We start from the raw sequence: 20,145 nt of genomic DNA on the forward strand, positions 1-20,145 counted from the left end.
CAGATTTTACGTCTAAACGCAGTTTTACGTCTAAACGTAGTTTTACGTCTAAGCGCAGATTGCGTCTAAGCGCAGTTTTGCATCTAAATGCAGATTTACGTCTAAACGCAGATTTTACGTCTAAACGCAGTTTTACGTCTAAACGTAGTTTTACGTCTAAACGCAGATTTACGTCTAAACGCAGTATTACGTCTAAACGCAGTTTTACGTCTAAACGCAGTTTTACGTCTAAACGCAGTTTTACGTCTAAACGTAGATTTACGTCTAAACGCAGTTAGACGCAGATTTACTTCTAAACTTTGAAACTTGTTTGTATACTCGCAGAAGGCAGTATGCAGATGAAACCAAGACGTAAACGTGAACTGAAATCTGATGATTGAGCGAAGAAAGCCGATTTACGTCTGAATGCAGTTTTACGTCTAAATGTTGAAACTCGTTTGTAAGATCGTAGAGGACAGATTGCAGTTATTAATAGGATTAAAATGTAAGCGTAAACTGCAAGGAAGCTCGTTCGTAAAAGCACGGAAAACAGATTTGCAGAATCAAACGTAAACGTAAACTGTAATGTATGAAAATACGAGTTTACGTCTGAATGCAGATTTGGAAGAACAGCACTTAGAACTTGTTCGTGAAAGCGCAGAGAGTAGTAGTGATGAGGGAGGTTTGCAGTAATGATAAAGTGCTCGAAAATAAACGCAAACCAGAGATTTAGAGTGGTTCGGTCAGCCTTGACCTACTCCACTTTTGGCTTCCTCCACCGATGAGGTTGCCGACGTCAACTAGCTGCCTTCCTTCAATGGGCGAAGGCCAAACTTCCCTCTTACAGTTTCTCTCCTTTTGACAGGCTTAGGAGACAACCTTTACAGACCTTTCTCTCCTCACTTTACAGTTGAAAACTTGAAGAACAGAAGGAGGAGACTCAAGGGCTTTACAACACTTTTGAGCTCTTTAGAATCACAGAAAAGATCACAATTTCGGTATAGGTCTGTGTCTTTTCAGTGCTGAATGGGTGGGGTATTTATAGGCCCCAACCCAATTCAAAATTCGAGCTCAAAACGATCAAATCGATCAAATCCCAGAATTCTGGGATCAGGCGGTTGCACCTCTCGACTGGAGAGGTGGCACCGCCTGGCAGAGCTCGAAGACTGAGCTCTGCCGATTGCTTCTTCTCTGCCAAAGCTCGAAGACTGAGCTCAATGGTTGCATCACCTGGCAGAGCTCGAAGACTGAGCTTGGTGGTTGCATCACCTGGCAGAGCTCGAAATCTGAGCTCGGTGGTTGCATCACTTGGCAGAGCTCCAAACTGAGCTCAAGCTGATGCACCATTCTGCCATAGCTCGAAGACTGAGCTTGGTGAATGCATCACCTGGCAAAGCTCGAGACTGAGCTCAGGCTGATGCACCACTCTGCCAAAGCTCGAAGACTGAGCTTGGTGGTTGCATCGCCTGGCAGAGCTCGGAACTTGAGCTCTGGCGGTGCAACCTCTTGGCTGGAGCGGTTGCACCTCCCAGCCTTGCAACCCTGGCGGTTGCACCTCCTGGCTGGGGCGGTTGCACCTCCCAGCCCCACAGCCCAGGCGGTTGCACCTCCTGGCTGGGGCGGTTGCACCTCTCAGCCCCACAGCCCAGGCGGTTGCACCTCCTGGCTGGGGCAGTTGCACCTCTCAACCCCACAGCCCAGGCGGTTGCACCTCCTGGCTGGGGCGGTTGCACCTCCTGGTGCAATCAGGGTCCGAATGGTTCACTCCATTCGACCCACTTTGAATCTTTTCAGGGGCCCAATTGCCCCAAGATTAAGCTAATGGGATCACCTCCCATTTTCATGCTTAATCATCGTGCTAACTACGATTATCTCTTAGACAACTTCTGCAGCTTGCTCCGATGCGTCAATCGCTTCTTCCGGCGAGTTTCCGGCCAACTTCCGTCGATCAACCGATAACCCTCGGTGATCCTTCTGCGGACATCCGGCATACTCCTGGACTTTGCGACGATCCACTTGGCGAGTTCCGACGAGCTTCGCTTGGCAAGCTTCTGGACTTCTCGGATCTGTTCTCTCTGAACCTCCGACGACCGTCCGAACTTCCGTCGAACTCTCGAACTCCCAACGTGATCATGATCTTGACTCCGGCGCAACTCCTGCTGCTTGTCTTAATCTCATCGTAGTTAATCCTGCACACTTATCTCAACACATAGATTAGATAACAAATGACAATTGACTTCATCATCAAAATCCGAGATTCAACAGCTGGTGGCTTGCCCGGAAGGATTGGAATTCGATGGTCATGTTGCCGAGAAGGAGGAAGACCGTGCGGTTCAGCAAATATGTCAGCAAATTCAGTGAGCAATTGGGCAAGATTTTGATCTTCAAATTCTATTTTCTTCCCCTCTGGTTGCTGCTGGAGGTGCATCAAAAAGGCACCATTTACCTTGTGTAAAACTTTCTCCATTCGTTGGGTCGAAACAGTGGTAACGTTGCTTCCGCGCTTCCCGCGTAGGATGATCTGTTTGCCCTTACAGTAGAATTTCATAATTAATTTAGAAAAGTTCCAAGAGACATCACCTAGTGTAGTCAGCCATTCGATACCAAGCACTGCCTCATAGTCATCGATTGGTAGGAGGAAGAAATCGGTGATAATTTCTTGGTCTTGCAGTAATAGTTTCACCTGCGGGCATCTTTGGTCGCACTTTAGGATTCTGCCGTCGGCAACCTTTACATCGAACTTTCTGCAACCTTCAATATGCAGTGCCATCCGAGCAGCAACCTTACTATTCAGGAAGTTATTAGTGCTACCCGTGTCGATGAGAACAGTGATCGGCTGTTGTTTGATAAGGCCTCCAACTTTCATCGTTTGCGGATTTGAGTAGCCGGCTAGTGCATGTACCGTAATGTCGGTCGGCTGTGGCTCTTCTTCCATATCTTCTTCTTCATGTTCAAGGCTCTCTTCTAGATGTTCAATGACCTCTTCTTCTACTAGTTCAATCATAAGAAGTCTACCTTTTTTACAGCGATGCTCGCGGCTCCACGGCTCGTCGCAATGCCAACATAACCCTTTCGCAGATCGCTCTCGAAGTTCTTCTCTTGTTAACCTTTTCGGTGCAGGGACTCGGTTGATAGTAGGGAGGGCTGAGGGCTTTAGTATTGTAGGTCGTGGAGTGATCATTGTCCTCCGGACTTCATGGTTCAATCGCTCCTCTTGAAGTCGTGCGAAAGAGATGGTTGCCATAAGCGTGTATGGTTGTCGCGCCTTAACTTCTCCCCGGATCTCCGGCTTTAAGCCCTCAATAAAAGTCCCCAATAACTATTTTTCAGACCAATCATGAGTTTGATTAGATAACCTTTCAAACCTGGTTTGGTACTCCTGAATGGTGGAGGTTTGTCGGATCTTTGCTAGTTGTCCGTCAATGTTCTCATAATAAGTTGGTCCGAAACGGATCAGTAGTCCTTCTTTGAATTGTCACCATGAAAGGGCTCCATAAGTGTGTTCAAACCAGTCAAACCATTGTATGGCATCCCCTTCCAAATGTATAGCTGTAATTTCCACCATGGATGCATCCGCAGTTTTATGGTACCGAAAATATCGCTCCGCGCGCGAGATCCAACCAATTGGGTCTCCTTCTTCCCATCTAGGGAAGTCCACTCTCATGCGCGAATAGTTGGGGTCGGTCATAGAACCTCCCCTCTCTTGGAAGTTATCTCTTTGGGCATGATTTGATTGATTAGAGCTCTCTCCTTGATGTGATTTCTTCGGGCTTGGTGGTCGGCCCAAACTGAATTCGGTAAGGAGAGTCCGAATCTTATCCTCCATTCGTGCCTCAAAGGCTTCAAATTTAGCATTGATTGCGTCCTCTGATGCCATAGTATATGACTCCAAATCTGTGATGTTAAGATCTCTCTTTTGTTGATGGGTTAAAGGCATGTATGGGTTTGATAGAAATCAGTGAAAGTTTGCTGCAGAATTGTGTTGTCTTGTAAGAGCAGAATTAACGTCGAAGAAACAGCGGTTTCTCGACGAAATCTCCACAAAAAATTTGAGAGATTTGAGGAGGGAATTGACAGCAATATCTCAGTTTATATGACAGCAAGGATGTTCAATTTAATCAAGAAAATTTCGACAGTAACAGCAAGATAATTGGTGTAAGTTGCGATAGCAGAATTCTCGTCAAAAAATTTCAGCAACTTACGATGAAATTTGCAGCAATATAGGAACGAATTTTTTTTTTTTTTTTGGATTTTCAAATATGGATAACTAAATTGCAGCAGCAGTAAGGTAGGAAACCAGAACCTGCTGCAATTCACAGGGAGATCAAAGGATGATCTGCGGTGGTGGAGATGACGGTGGAATTTGGCGACGATCTTTTAAGCAATTGTGGGAATTGCTTTGGGCGGTTGTGGAGGGTTGATGGATGGCAGTGGAAGGGCAGCGAGATGCCAAGAACGCTGCTCTGATACCAGGTGGTAGAACCCTTGCAGATTCTAAACTAGGGGATGATCTCTTTAGGGGATCGGCCTCCTTGGAACTCTATAGAGGTTCCTCCCTCCAAGTTGCGGCTCAAAGGCTGCAGAAGAGATTCATCTATTGCTTAACAAAAGAGAAGGAATATATGGCTATTTATAGGGCTTCTAAACCCTAACTCCTAATAGGACTCTTACTTAAGACTCTTACTTCTAACCAACTCCTAATATGACTCATACTCAAGACTTCTATTCCCTTACAACTCCTAATTCTTCTCTAAGAAAAAACCTCCTAACAGAATGTCTCTCTCAATTAGGACTCTTCTAGTTAGAGTCCTAACAGAGTGTCCCTCTCAATTAGGACTCTCCTAGCTAGAGTTCTAACAGAATGTCCCTCTCAATTAGGACTCTCCTACCTCTCCGGAGTCCTAACACCTCTCTAGCGGTGATCCACACAACAGGGTTGCGACGACGCTCCTCAAAAGTCCAGGCCTTCTCTGAGGTGGAGAGGGAGAGGAGAATAGGAAGGGCAAGCAAAGACTCTAGCCTATGAGGCTGTGAATCCCTCCTATTTATAGAGATCCCGTGTCAAACCCTAATGGGTCCTTCCCTAGTGGGTATTAGATTTGCATCCAATAAGACAAGGGCTCCGTCGGATATCTCATATCCGAACTTCTACTCATCACAATGCCTACCATATGTGTGTGACCCTCTAGGCCCAATATCGAGCTGGCCGTGAGTCATACCTCTCAGAACTCCTTCTAACTCAGTGAATTATTATCTCTGTAATAATTCACTCGACTCATCGACTACGGACGTACTAGGCCACTACGCCGTAGTCCCCAGACGATACAGGGGAATCCAATCCATTGGACCTGTTTGTCCTCAGTTACCATGTACCTATAGTCCCTCATCTATCTAATATCCTAGAGACCGTATATCGATCATGGTGTTGTCAGACCCATACGGTTTCTACTCAAGTCTCGCTCTAATCGGATTCTCTCGGAGAACTCTTTCTCTCTCAACCCGAATGACCTTGGCCAGGGATTTGTCTGAGCAAGAACACATGGGATATTCCTCTCATGACGCCGAGAGTGGATGATCCTCTGTCGACACTCAATTGCCCTCGTAAGGTCGATTACCACTCCCAATGACCAGCACTCATACAGGACATTCTTTGTGTCTCAAGTCGAAGGACCAGATACACCACTAGGACTACGGAATCGCTGTCTGACAATAAGGCATCATCAACCATCCAGCATTCCGTAAGCGGATCAATCAGTGAACTCATTCTCCAATGAGCACCTGTATTGTATCCCTAGTGTCCCTACAGGAGCAGCTATGAGACCAGCTGCATCCATCATATGGACGGGTATACAGCACACCAGTCTATCCGGTTATCACGATGTCCCTCTCGAGTAACCTATGACCGGGATTATTTAGGATATGTGTTTAAAGGTGAATCGATCTCATTATCGTGATCTCATCACGATCCGATTCCCATTGCACAAATCCAAGGACATCACAATATATATATGCATTTATGCAATAGTTATAAAGTTATATACGCCAAAATATAATAAGCAAAAAGATTCTGTCTCAAGTCACACGTGCCATCACTCACGTGATTGGTTTGATGGGCACCTATGACTAGCAAATTCCTTGAGAAATCATCAGTAAACGTAATGAAGTAGGAGTAACCTCCAATGGCATGAGTTGACATGGGTCCATATACATCACTATGTATGAGTTCCAACAACTCAGTGGCTCTCTCTCCAGTTCCACTAAATGGAGAGTTGGTCAATTTTCCACGAATGCAAGGTTCACAAGTTGCATATGACACGTAGTCGAATGGATCTAGATATCCATCATTTAGTAACTTTTGAATCCTTCTTTCATGGATGTGACCTAGCCTACAATGCCACAGGTATGCATTGTTCACCTCATCTCGTTTCCTCTTAGACACATTTACATTCGTGATATGTGGAGTAGTGTCTTGCATAAACAAACATTTATGCAATATTCCTCTCGTCAATCTCGCCTTAGCTTTGCTAGAATTTACAATAAATTGTAGATGTGATAAGCAATATTGGTATCCAATACCAATGCACTATCACAAAAATCTAACAATTGGAGATTGATCATGAATGTACCTGAAGCTTCACCAAGCTTTTATTTCGCCCTATCTGCAAGGTACTCTTTGCAGTTCCTCTTCCAGTGCCTATCTTTACCATAGTGGAAGCATTGGCCTTTGTCCTTTACTGGGTCTTTCTTAGCAACCTTTGCTTTACCTGGTCTGCCCTTGCCCTTTCCCTTCTTAAGGGACCTTTCTGCTTTCCTTTTCTTTCTGGTCTCACCAGTGTAGAGAACTGGCTTCTCTTTCTTTATAGTACTCTCTGCCTCCCTCAACATATTGAGGAGCTCTGGGAGAGTCACCTCAAGCTTGTTAATATTAAATTCATTATGAACTGTGAAAAGGAATCTGGTAGGGACTGAAGCACAATGTCCACACACAAGTTATCCTCTAGGACCATTCATAGACCTGTGAGTTTCTCTATCCACTCAATCATCTTTAGGACATGGTTCTGAACCGGTGTCCCCTCAGTCATCCTAGCGCGGAAGAGGCTCTTGGATATCTCATATCGCTGAGTCCTTTCCTGTTCCTCAAACAATTTACGGACATGTAGGAGAATGGATCTGGTATCCATCTTTTCATGTTGTCTCTATAACTCAGGAGTCATAGAGCCCAACATATAGCACTGAGCAAGAGTGGAGTCATTAATGTACTTCACGTAGCGAGCGATCTCATCCTCGCTTGCCCCTTCTTCAAGCGTAGGCATCACTGAATCAAGGACGTACACGATTTTCTTCGCTGTGAGAACAATTCTCAAGTTACGAAGAAAATCCGTATAATTTGGACCAGTGAGGCGGTTGACATCAAGTATGCCATGTAAGGGATTTGAAAGCGACATTTTCTAAAAATAAAGATGCAGCAGAAATGAATAACATGCAGATTTTGCAAGAAATAAACTATCAAGATATGGACTTCTATCTTAATGTGCTCTCACTATTTTACTAACGAGTCACGCGACACCCTCAACACGTGAAACAGAAGTCTCCGGCAGACTTCTAGTGGGGATCAGGATCCAATCAGGGTCTTAGTGTAACCTCGAGGGACTCGACCAATCACACTAAGCCTAAAAGGTAGGCAACTCTTGCTGATCACAACTCCTTGTGATTCCCGTTCTGTTCAGCCTCCGAATCACCATGGCCTCGAGGGACTCGACCAACCACGATGCTCAGTTAAGTCCACACCTTCGTTACAAGATAAGTCTGATTTGATGATATACCCTCGAAAGACTCGACCAAGTATACCATGCCCTCAGGTCACCGGTGACATCTCTATGTCGTAAGCAAGATTGCGAATCGCGATATTGGTGAGTCTCGAGGGACTCGACCAACTCAGCCTACACCGGGAATCGGTTCCTACTCATAATGACGGAAGGCCACGTGGGTCAATCTAATTGCCTCACTTTTACCGACTTAATATTATCGAGAGATGTTTCTAAGATTTGGTCTCCTAATATGACATGTCACACATATACATATTTAATATATATCTACATCGAATGCAAATATATATACTTATCTAGTATGTGTATAAGCAATCACACCAGATGATCATGGACCACAACCTAATATGATTAGGCCCGAGGCAGTAGGCATAATCATTCACATCAAGATCTATGTGTGCAACAGTGCATCTCCATGCCCTGTGATCATCCATCTCGTCCTCGTTGGTTCCGTCGACATCTTGATGCATCTCCATGCATCACGATTGTCCGTCTCGTGGGTCTCGCTATCGCATCCACGCTCCCGCTGCGCCTCCTCATGTGATTACAACTTAATCATAGGCATGCAGGCTCGGCAATAAACGAGAAATATAATGGAGGCTCGCAGACCTCAATAATAATAATCACAAGTACACACATCACACGGTCCATGATCATCCGTCCACACATCATACATCACATGTATAAATAATCATCATCATGTAGGACTACTAGATAATAATAAAAATAATAATCAACTAAACCTTTTAATTAATTAATATTTTCTGAAATCAAGGACATGTAGGGAATTTCTGAATTTATAAGGGTATTTTTGTAATTTGGACAAAAGACAGAAATTGGAATTTCTCAAATTCCGAGGGGCAAAAACTATCTTTTGCCAAGAAAACCCTAATGCTCTTCCCCCCTACGCTGGTGCCGCCGCCGCCACCTTGCCGGCGGCAGCCTGTGCGGCGAATGAGGGCACTGCCCTCGCCTACAGGCGGCACGCCCGCTGGCGGCGCTGCCGCTACGGGTGGGCGCCCCCTTCGGGCGCCGCTGCTTCCGCAGGGGGTGCTGTCCCGCCGGGTGGCCGCCCTTGTAGGGGGGGTTTCGCCCGCGGGAGCAGCGGCGGCATGCGCCGCTGCCCTACGGCGGCAGGCGCTGCTTCCTTGCGGCGGCTCACGCCGCTGCCCTGCGGCGCCTCTGCCCGTGGGCTGCTAGCCCCGCCGGCAGCAAGCCTGCTGCAAGTAGGCTGCCGACCGGCTACTGTAGACGCAGCCCCTGTGCTGCCCGCCTTCGGCTGCGCTTCACGCACGCAGATCGAGGGAAGCAACTATTGCTGCCCTTTCTCGCTTTTGCATCAACGATTTTGACGTCAAAATTCTTCCTAAACACAACACACGCAGTTCAAAACCAATCATTCGCACGAACAACCTGGCTCTGATATCACTGTTGGGAAATCATGGGGGCAACATCACATGCGCAGCGGAAGAACAAGAAAACAAAATCCCCGATTCCCAAAAAGATGTTCGTCGTCGTGCGAAGATTGGTGCGCAAAAAATCTACGAAACATGAAACTGCGTATAGAGTAGATTGTGTTACCTAGGGAGATCGTATATCCCTGTTTCCTTGCAGATCCTTAGGAGAGGGTAAAGGAGGTCAAGCGTCCTCCTCTCTAGCGGTGATCCACATAGCAGGGTTGCGACGACACTCCTCAAAAACTCTAGGCCTGATTTGAGGTGGAGAGGACGAGGAGAATAGGAAAGACAAGCAAAGGTTGTAGCCTATGAGGCTCTGAATCCCGCCTATTTATAGAGGTCCCCTGTCAAACCCTAATGGGTCCTTCCCTAGTGGGTATTGGATCTGCATCCAATAAGACAAGGGCTATGTCGGATATCTCATATCCGAACCTCTACTCATCGCAATCCCTACCATATGTGTGTGACACTCTAGGCCCAATATCGAGCTTGCCGTGAGTCATACCTGTCAGAACTCCTTCTAACTTACTGAATTATTTTTTTTTTTGGTAAGTACTTACTGAATTATTATCTCTGTAATAATTCACTTAACTCATCGACTACGGAAGTACTAGGCCACTACGCCGTAGTCCCCAGACGATACAAGGGAATCTAATCCATTGGACCTGTTTGTCCTCAGTTACCGTGTACCTATAATCCCTCATCCATCTAATAACCCAGAGACCGTATATCGAGCATGGTGTTGTCAGACCCATACGGTTTCTACTCGAGTCTCGCTCTAATCGGATTCTCCCGGAGAACTCTTTCTCTCTCAACCCGAATGACCCTGGCCAGGGATTTGTTCTAGCAAGAACACATGGGATATTCCTCTCATGACGCCGAGAGTGGATGATCCTCTATCGACACTCAATAGCCCTCGTAAGGTCGACTACCACTCCCAATGACCAGCTGTACTAGATCTGGGACAGCCAAACCTATAAGTCTAGTATCAAAGAGTGGAGCACTCATATAGGACATCCTTGGTGTCTCAAGTATAAGGACCATATACACCACTAGGACTACGGAATCGCTGTCTGACAATAAGGCATCATCAACCATCCAGCATTCCGTAAGCGGATCAATTAGTGAACTCATTCTCTAATGAGCACCTGTACTGTATCCATAGTGTCCCTACACGAGCAGCTATGAGACCAGCTGCATCCATCATATGGACGGGTATACAGCACACCAGTCTATCCGGTTATCACGATGTCCATCTCGAGTAACCTATGACCGGGATTATTTAGGATATGCGTTTAAAGGTGAATCAATCTCATTATCGTGATCTCATCACGATCCGATTCCTATTGCACAAATCCAAGTACATCACAATATATGTATGCATTTATTCAATAGTTATAAAGTGATATACGCCAAAATATAATAAGCAAAAAGATTCTGTATCAAGTCACACGTGCCATCACTCACGTGATTGGCTTGCTGGGCACCTATGACTAGCACTAGGGTCACTCCTCAATCAGTAATATTGAAGCCCTCAGCCCACCCTACTATCGACCAAGTCCCTACACCAAAGAGGTCAACAAGAGAAGAGCTTCTGGAGCGATATGCGAAGGGGTTATGTTGGCATTGTGATGAGCCGTGGAGCCATGAGCATCGCTGTAGTAAAGGGAGACTTCTTATGATTGAACCAATATAAGAAGAGGTCATTGAACATCCAGAAGAGAGCCTTGAACATGAAGAAGAAGATGCATGCACTAGCCGGCTACTCAAACCAGCAAACGATGAAAGTTGGAGGCCTTCTCAAACAACAACCGATCACTGTTCTCGTCGACATGGGCAGTTCTAATATTTTTCTAAATAGTAAGGTTACTATCTAGATGGCCTTACCTATTGAGAATTGCAGCAGGTTTAACGTTAAGGTCGTCGACGGACGGATTTTGTATTGTGATCATAGGCGCCCGCAGGACAAACTATTGCTGCAGGACCAAGAGATAATTGCAGATTTCTTCCTTCTCCCTCTTGATGATCATGAGGCCATGCACATAATTAAATGGTTGATGACATTATGTGATATTTCTTGGAATTTTATGCAATTAATTATGAAATTTTACAGTAAGGAGAAACAGGTGACACTGAACGGGAAACGTGAGGGCGACATAACGACGATTTGCACACAACAAATGAAGAAGGTTTTGCATAAAGCATGCAGCAGACTTTTGGTACAACTTGAGTAGCAAACTAAGGGAGAGCCAACAAAATTTGAAGATCCAAATCTACTTCTTTTGCTTGCTGAATTTTCAGATATATTTGACGAACCATGCAACCTACCTCTTACCCGTTGGCATGATCATTGTATAATGATTCTTCTAGGCAAATCTGCAGCAAATGCTCAGCCATATCAGTATCCACATCTCCAGAAGGATGAAATAGAAAGGATTGTAAAAGAGATGCTCAAAACAGGAGTTATTCGGCAATGTTGCAGCCCTAACTCTTCACCGGTGCTCCTTGTACAAAAGAAGGATGGAATATGGCGATTATGTGTTGATTACCGAGCACTCAATGGCATAACCATCAAGGATAAATACCATATTCCAGTAGTTTATATTGAGAATTTTTCGATGAAACCAAAGGGAAATCTACTGTTAGGAAGTGTCAAAGATGTCATAAAAATTTCGTAGAAATTTGGATAGAAAAAGCACAGTAGCAAGATCAAACAGATGGTGCTATGCGGCTTGAATTCTGCAATTCAAGTGCAGCAGATTGGACATAAAAGATCAGTAGTTTATATTGAGAAATTTTTAATGAAACTAAAGGGAAATCCACTGTTAAGAAGTGTTAAAGATGTCATAAAAATTTTGTAGAAATTTGGATAGAAAAAGTATAGTAACAAGATAAAAAAGATGGTGCTATGCGGCTGGAATTCTGCAATGTATCTTTCGTCGTAGAGATGAAAACTTTGCGACGAAAAGTTTATGCAGCAATATAGGAACGATTTTTTTTTGGATTTTCGAATAAGGATAACTAAATTGCAGCAGCAGTAAGGTAGGAAACCAGAACCTGTTGCAATTCGCGGGGAGATCAAAGGATGATCCGTGGTGGTGGAGATGATGACGGAATTCGGTGACGATCTTTTAAGCAATTGTGAGAATTGCTTTGGATGGTTGTAGAGGGTTGATGGATGGCTGTAGAAGGGCAGTGAGACACCAAGAACGCTGCTCTGATACCAGGTGTTAGAACCCTTGCAGATTCTAAACTTGGGGTTGATCTCTTTAGGGGATCGGCCTCCTTGGAACTCTATAGGGGTTCCTCCCTCCAAGTTGCTGCTCAAAGGCTGCAAAAAAGATTCATCTATTGCTTAAGAAAAGAGAAGGAATACATGGCTATTTATAGGGCTTCTAAACCCTAACTCCTAATAGGACTCCTCCTTAAGACTCTTACTTCTAACCAACTCCTAATAGAATTCCTACTCAAGACTCCTATTCCCTTACAACTCCTAATTCTTCTCTAAGAAAAAACCTCCTACATGAATGCCCCTCACAATTAGGACTCTCCTAGCTAGAGTCCTAACAGAATGTCCCTCTCAATTTGGACTCTCCTAGCTAGAGTCCTAACATTTTTACATGAATGTCCCTCTCAATTAGGACTCTCCAAGCTAGAGTCCTAACATCTCGACAGCATTGGCTTACACTAGGGGATTCTAATACTAAATTTTTCTATGCTTCAATTACTACTCGAAGGGCTGTTAATCGTATCAGCAAATGCAGAGACAAAAATGATAATCTTATTGAGAATTTAGATGAGGTTAAAGCACACATAGAGCAATTTTTTTATTCCTTAATCAAGCTGGGAAACCTAATAACATTCATGTGGAGCCGACTGAAAACTTGATTCGGAAGCTATTTCAATCCTCAATGCCCCAATTACAAATGACGAAATTGTATGTGTTGTCTTTAAGTCACCAAAGCACAAAAGTCCAGGTCCAGATGGATTTCCGGCTGAATTTTACCAAACTGTTTGTTCTATTATTGGAAATGATGTGATCAAGGCTTGCCAACATTTTTTCTCTTCAGGTCATATTCTTAGAGAGATGAATTACACTTTTATTTCTTTAATTCCAAAGAATACATGGGCTGATTCACTAGAGAACTATCGACCCATATCATTATGCAACTTTATTTACAAGATCATCTCCAAAGTATTGACAAATAGAATGCAAAAGGTAATACACAAGATCATTAGCCCAAATCAAGCTGCTTTCATCAAAGGAAGAAGTATACATCATAACATTTTGCTTGCTAATGACTTGGTCAAAGATTTGCATTCAAAAGCAAGAGGGACACAAATATGTTTTAAAGCTGATTTACGGAAAGCCTTTGATTCAGTTAATAGGAAATTTATCTATAAGATGCTCCTCAATATGAACTTTTTTTTTTTGGTAAGTAAAAGTAAATTGATTATGTGTAAAGTTTCTACAAATAGCTTTATCTATACAAGTCATAGACAAAGCCAAGTAACTCATAGAGTGCGAATGCGATAGTTATGTGTTAGGACTCTAGCTTGGAGAGTCCTAATTGAGAGGGACATTCATGTAAAAATGTTAGGACTCTAGCTAGGAGAGTCCTAATTGAGAGGGACATTCTGTTAGGACTCTAGCTAGGAGAGTCCTAATTGTGAGGGGCATTCATGTAGGAGGTTTTTTCTTAGAGAAGAATTAGGAGTTGTAAGGGAATAGGAGTCTTGAGTAGGAATTCTATTAGGAGTTGGTTAGAAGTAAGAGTCTTAAGGAGGAGTCCGATTAGGAGTTAGGGTTTAGAAGCCCTATAAATAGCCATATATTCCTTCTCTTTTCTTAAGCAATAGATGAATCTTTTTTGCAGCCTTTGAGCAGCAACTTGGAGGGAGGAACCCCTATAGAGTTCCAAGGAGGCCGATCCCCTAAAGAGATCAACCCCAAGTTTAGAATCTGCAAGGGTTCTAACACCTGGTATCAGAGCAGCGTTCTTGGCATCTCGCTGCCCTTCCACAGCCATCCATCAACCCTCTACAACCATCCAAAGCAATTCTCACAATTGCTTAAAAGATCGTCACCGAATTCCGTCATCATCTCCACCACCACGGATCATCCTTTGATCTCCCCGCAAATTGCAACAGGTTCTGGTTTCCTACCTTACTGCTGCTGCAATTTAGTTATCCTTATTCGAAAATCCAAAAAAAAATCGTTCCTATATTGCTGCATAAACTTTTCGTCGTAAAGTTTTCATCTCTACGACGAAAGATACATTGCAGAATTCCAGCCGCATAGCACCATCTTTTTTATCTTGTTACTATACTTTTTCTATCCAAATTTCTACGAAATTTTTATGACATCTTTGACACTTCTTAACAGTGGATTTCCCTTTAGTTTCATTAAAAAATTCTTAATATAAACTACTGATCTTTTATGTCCAATCTGCTGCACTTGAATTGCAGAATTCAAGCCGCATAGCACCATCTGTTTGATCTTGCTACTGTGCTTTTTCTATCCAAATTTCTACGAAATTTTTATGACATCTTTGACTCTTCCTAACAGTAGATTTCCCTTTGGTTTCATCGAAAAATTCGCAATATAAACTACTGATCTTTTATGTCTAATCTGCTGCACTTGAAAATCTATGCTGCAGAAAATTTCAGCTGCATATCGTTGCCTTAACCCATCTATTTGCAATCTTTTTGAATGAAATTTCTTATACACTTCATAGATCATCTTGGCTTCCATCTAAGATTGATCTATTAAAAAATTCATCTCTTAAAACGATTTTATGTTGCTGCAAATTTTCATCGTAACCCGCTGAAATTTTTCGACGATAATTCTGCAATTGCAAATTGCACCAATTTCCTTGCTGTTATACTGCCAAAATTTTCTTGATTAAATTAGATATCCTTGCTGTCATATAAACTGTGATTTTGCTATCAATTCCCTCCTCAATTCTCCCAAGTTGTTGGTGGAAATTACGTCGAGAAACCGTTGTTTCTTCGACGACAATTCTACTCTTACAAGACAACACATACTTGCTGCAACTTCCACGGATTTCTGTCAAACCTTTGCTACCATCTACCAAAGATCCAAAACTTTCATCCACAGCCCTAAAACTCTACTAAACCACACCCACAAACTGCACCCAAAACAGCCACAAAACAAGCCTAAACCGCAGCCTACATCCACCAATCCACCAACCCTTTCGACCATCACTTCTCTCAACCTATACATGCCTTTAACCTGACAACAAAAGAGAGATCTTAACATCATAGATTTGGAGGCATATACTATGGCATCTAAGGAGGTAATCGATGCTAAATTCGAAGCCTTGGAGGCGCGAATGGAGGATAAGATTCGGACGCTCTTTACCGAACTCAAATTGGGCCGACTACTAAGCCCGAAGAAATCACATCAAGGAGAGAGCTTTGCCCAATCACACCAAGCCCAAAGATATGACTTCCAAGAGAGGGGAAGCTCTATGACCAACCCCAACTATCCATGCATGAGAGTGGACTTCCCTAGATGGGAAGAAGGAGACCCGATTGGTTGGATCTCGCGCGTGGAGCGATATTTTCGGTACCACAAAACTGCGGATGTATCTATGGTGAAAATTGTAGCTATACATCTTGAAGGGGATGCTATACAGTGGTTTGACTGGTTTGAACATACTTATGGAGTCCTTTCATGGCGACAATTCAAAGAAGGACTGTTGATTCGCTTCAGACCAACCGATTACGAGAATATTGACGAACAACTAGCAAAGATCCAACAAACCTCCACCATTCAGGAGTACCAAACTAGGTTTGAAAGGTTATCTAATCAAACTCATGATTGGTCTCAAAAACAGCTATTGTGGACCTTCATTGAGGGCTTGAAGCCAGAGATCCGAGGAGAAGTTAAAGCGCGACAACCGTATACGCTTATGGCAGCCATCTCTTTCGCACAACATCAAGAGGAGCAATTGAACCATGAAGCTCGGAGGACTAGGGTCTCTCCTCAACCAGTAATATTGAAGCCCTTAGCCCCCCCTATTGTCGACCAAGTCCCTACACTAAAGAGGTTAACAAGAGAAGAGCTTCGGGAGCGATATGCGAAGGGGTTATGTTGGCATTGTGACGAGCCGTGGAGCCGTGAGCATCGCTGTAGTAAAGGGGGACTTCTTATGATTGAACCGATAGAAGAAGAGGTCATTGAACATCCAAAAGAGAGCCTTGAACATGAAGAAGAAGATGCAGAAGAAGAGCCACAACCGACCGAAGTTACGGTACATACACTAGCTAGCTACTCAAACCCGCAAACGATGAAAATTGGAGGCCTTCTCAAACAACAACCAATCACTGTTCTCATCGACACGGGCAGTACTACTAACTTCCTAAATAGTAAGCTTGCTGTTCAGATATCATTACCTATCGAGAATCGCTGCAAGTTTGATGTTAAGGTCACCGACGGACGGATTTTGAATTGTGATCATAGGCGCTTGCAGGAGAAACTATTGCTGCAGGACTAAGAGATAATTGCAGATTTCTTCCTTCTCCCTCTTAACAATCATGAGGCCATGCTTAGAATTAAATGGTTGACGACATTATGTGATATTTCTTGGAATTTTATGAAACTAATTATGAAATTTTACAGTAAGGAGAAACAGGTGACATTGCACGGGAAACGTGGGGGCGACATAACAACGATTTGCACACAACAAATGGAGAATGTTTTGCATAAAGCATGCAGTGGCTTTTTGGTACAACTTGAGCAGCAAACTAAGGGAGAGCCAACAGAATTTGAAGATCCAAATCTACTTCCTTTGCTTACTGAATTTTCAAATATATTTGATGAACCGCGCAACCTACCTCTTACCTGTCGGCATGATCATTGTATAATGATTCTTCCAGGCAAATCTTCAACAAATGCTCAGCCATATCAGTATCCACATCTCCAGAAGGATGAAATAGAAAGGATTATAAAAGAGATGCTCGAAACAGGAGTTATTCGGCCAAGTTGCAACCTCTACTCTTCGCCGGTGCTACTTGTACGCAAGAAGGACGGAACAAGGTGAATATGTGTTGATTACCGAGCTCTCAATGGCATAATCATCAAGGACAAATACTTTATTCCAATAGTAGATGAATTGCTAGATGAAAGGGAGCACAAATCTTTACAAAGCTGGACCTTTGATCCGGGTATCATCAAATACGAGCATGCGAAGAAGACATACGGAAAACCACCTTTTGAACACACAACAACCACGAATTTTTGCTTTCTTCAACAAAAGGTGGAATATCTTGGGCATATCATATCAGAGGAAGGTGTGGCAGTGGACCCCTTCAAAATTGGAGTAATGCAAAACTGGCCGACCTTGAGAAACATAAAATTGCTACATGGCTTTTTGGGTTTAACAGGCTACTACCGCAAGTTCGTGAAAATCTATGGAAAGATCAGTACACCACTTACTTCCTTACTAGAAAAAGATGTCTTCCAATGGTTGGACAGAGCCTCCGCTTTCTTCGACAAACTTAAGGCAGCCATGACGACGACGCCGGTGCTAACACTACCAGATTTCAACCGACCCTTCATTATTGAGGCCAACACATCTGGAGTCAGAATTGGAGCCATTCTCATTCAAGATGGTCGACAACTCACATACACTAGCAAGGCATTATCTCCCTCCGATCAAAATATGTCAACATATGATAAGGAGACGCTCGCCATTATGCGCGCAGCAACGAGGTGGAGATTGTACTTGATCAGGCGATACTTTTTTTTGGTAAGTAAAAGTAAAATTCATTATGTGTAAAGTTTCTACAAATAGCTTTATCTATACAAGTCATAGACAAAGCCAAGTAACTCATAGAGTGCTAATACGATAGTTATGACTACACATGCTGTAGACTATAACTACCTGTGGGTACATTATTTGGCATCATTCCCAAGATCTTTAGCTAATAGCAAAATTAAATTTGATAAAAATATCTTTTTCTCTTCGGGTGAAGTGCTCGGTTTTGAGTTCATGCTCCATATAGGATCTTGAGTCTCTAATAATCTCTTTCAAGAGCTGTGCATTGTTTGTGTGTTGACATTCAAAGATTCTATTACATCTCTCCTTCCACATCCACCAAATAGCACATCTGAAAATAACCTTTGCCAGTTGTGTAAGAGGCCCTTTTCTTGAGAAACATTGCATAAGGTCGCCTAGTTCTTGGTGCAAGTTTGGTTGCGGCAGTCTATTGAGTTCAAATCGCTGGAGAATCTCCTTCCATATCCATTTTGTATAATCACAAGCAAAATAGACTGATCACCTCTATTTTGATCAGGCGATACTTTCAAATCAAGACCGACCATAAAAGCCTAAAATATCTCTTGGAGCAGAAGATATCTTCCCCCGAGCAACAAAAATGGGTAACAAAACTTCTTGGATTTGATTTTGAAATAACTTACAAAAAGGGGAAAGAGAATGTTCTTGCAGATGCGCTTTCGCAGCCACCTGAGCAAGTTGAAGTTTCAACCGTTTCACTTCCGACCAGCGACTTCCTTGAGGATATTAAGATGGAATAGCAGGAAGATTCAGATACTAGTAAGATTATAAAAAAATTGGAGGAAGCACCAAGCCCCATGGCTCATTACAATTGGGACTCAAAAGAATTATACTATAAGGGACGCATTGTGCTTGTGACAAATTCTACTTGCATCTTCAATAGCAGATTTTGGACAAAGTTATTCTATATACAGGGTACTAAATTGAAAAGGAGTACGACATATCACCCACAAACCAACAGCCAACCGGAAGTTTTAAACAGGTGCTTGGAGACAGCCCAAAACACCCACCAAATATGACTACCCAAAGAGAACTCCAGACCCAGCCAAGTGCCATTATTGATCGACGGATCGTGACTCGACGACGACGACCCACTAATGAAGTGCTAATACAGTGGGCGAACCTACCAAAAGAAGATGCCACTTGGGAGAACTATGACGACTTGAAGATCAAATTCCCAGAATTCATGAATCATCAGCCTCGAGGACAAGGCTGATTTGAAGAGGGTGGCGGGTCTGTTAGGACTCTAGCTTGGAGAGTCCTAATTGAGAGGGACATTCATGTAAAAATGTTAGGACTCTAGCTAGGAGAGTCCTAATTGAGAGGGACATTCTGTTAGGACTCTAGCTAGGAGAGTCCTAATTGTGAGGGGCATTCATGTAGGAGGTTTTTTCTTAGAGAAGAATTAGGAGTTGTAAGGGAATAGGAGTCTTGAGTAGGAATTCTATTAGGAGTTGGTTAGAAGTAAGAGTCTTAAGGAGGAGTCATATTAGGAGTTAGGGTTTAGAAGCCCTATAAATAGCCATGTATTCCTTCTCTTTTCTTAAGCAATAGATGAATCTTTTTTGCAGCCTTTGAGCAGCAACTTGGAGGGAGGAACCCCTATAGAGTTCCAAGGAGGCCGATCCCCTAAAGAGATCAACCCCAAGTTTAGAATCTGCAAGGGTTCTAACATTATGACTACACATGTTGTAGACTATAACTCCTAATTATAATCAATATAGAAAATGTTTATCCAGATATATCAAAACTACCTGTGGGTACATAATTTGGCATCATTCCCAAGATCTTTAGCTAATAGCAAAATTAAATTTGATAAAAATATCTTTTTCTCTTTGGGTAAAGTACTCCATTTTGAGATCTTGCTCCATACAAGATCTTGAGTCTCTAATAATCTCTTTCAATAACTGAGCATTGTTTGTGTGTTGGTATTCAAATATTCTGTTACATCTCTCCTTCCACATCCACCAAATAGCGCATCTGAAAGTAACCTTTGCCAGTTGTGTTAGAGGCCCTTTTCTTGAGAAACATTGCATGAGGTCGCTTAGTTCTTGGTGC

This window comes from Musa acuminata, chromosome BXJ1-5 (genome assembly GCF_036884655.1).
Source record: "Musa acuminata AAA Group cultivar baxijiao chromosome BXJ1-5, Cavendish_Baxijiao_AAA, whole genome shotgun sequence".
In the NCBI taxonomy this organism is placed as follows: Eukaryota; Viridiplantae; Streptophyta; class Magnoliopsida; order Zingiberales; family Musaceae; genus Musa; species Musa acuminata.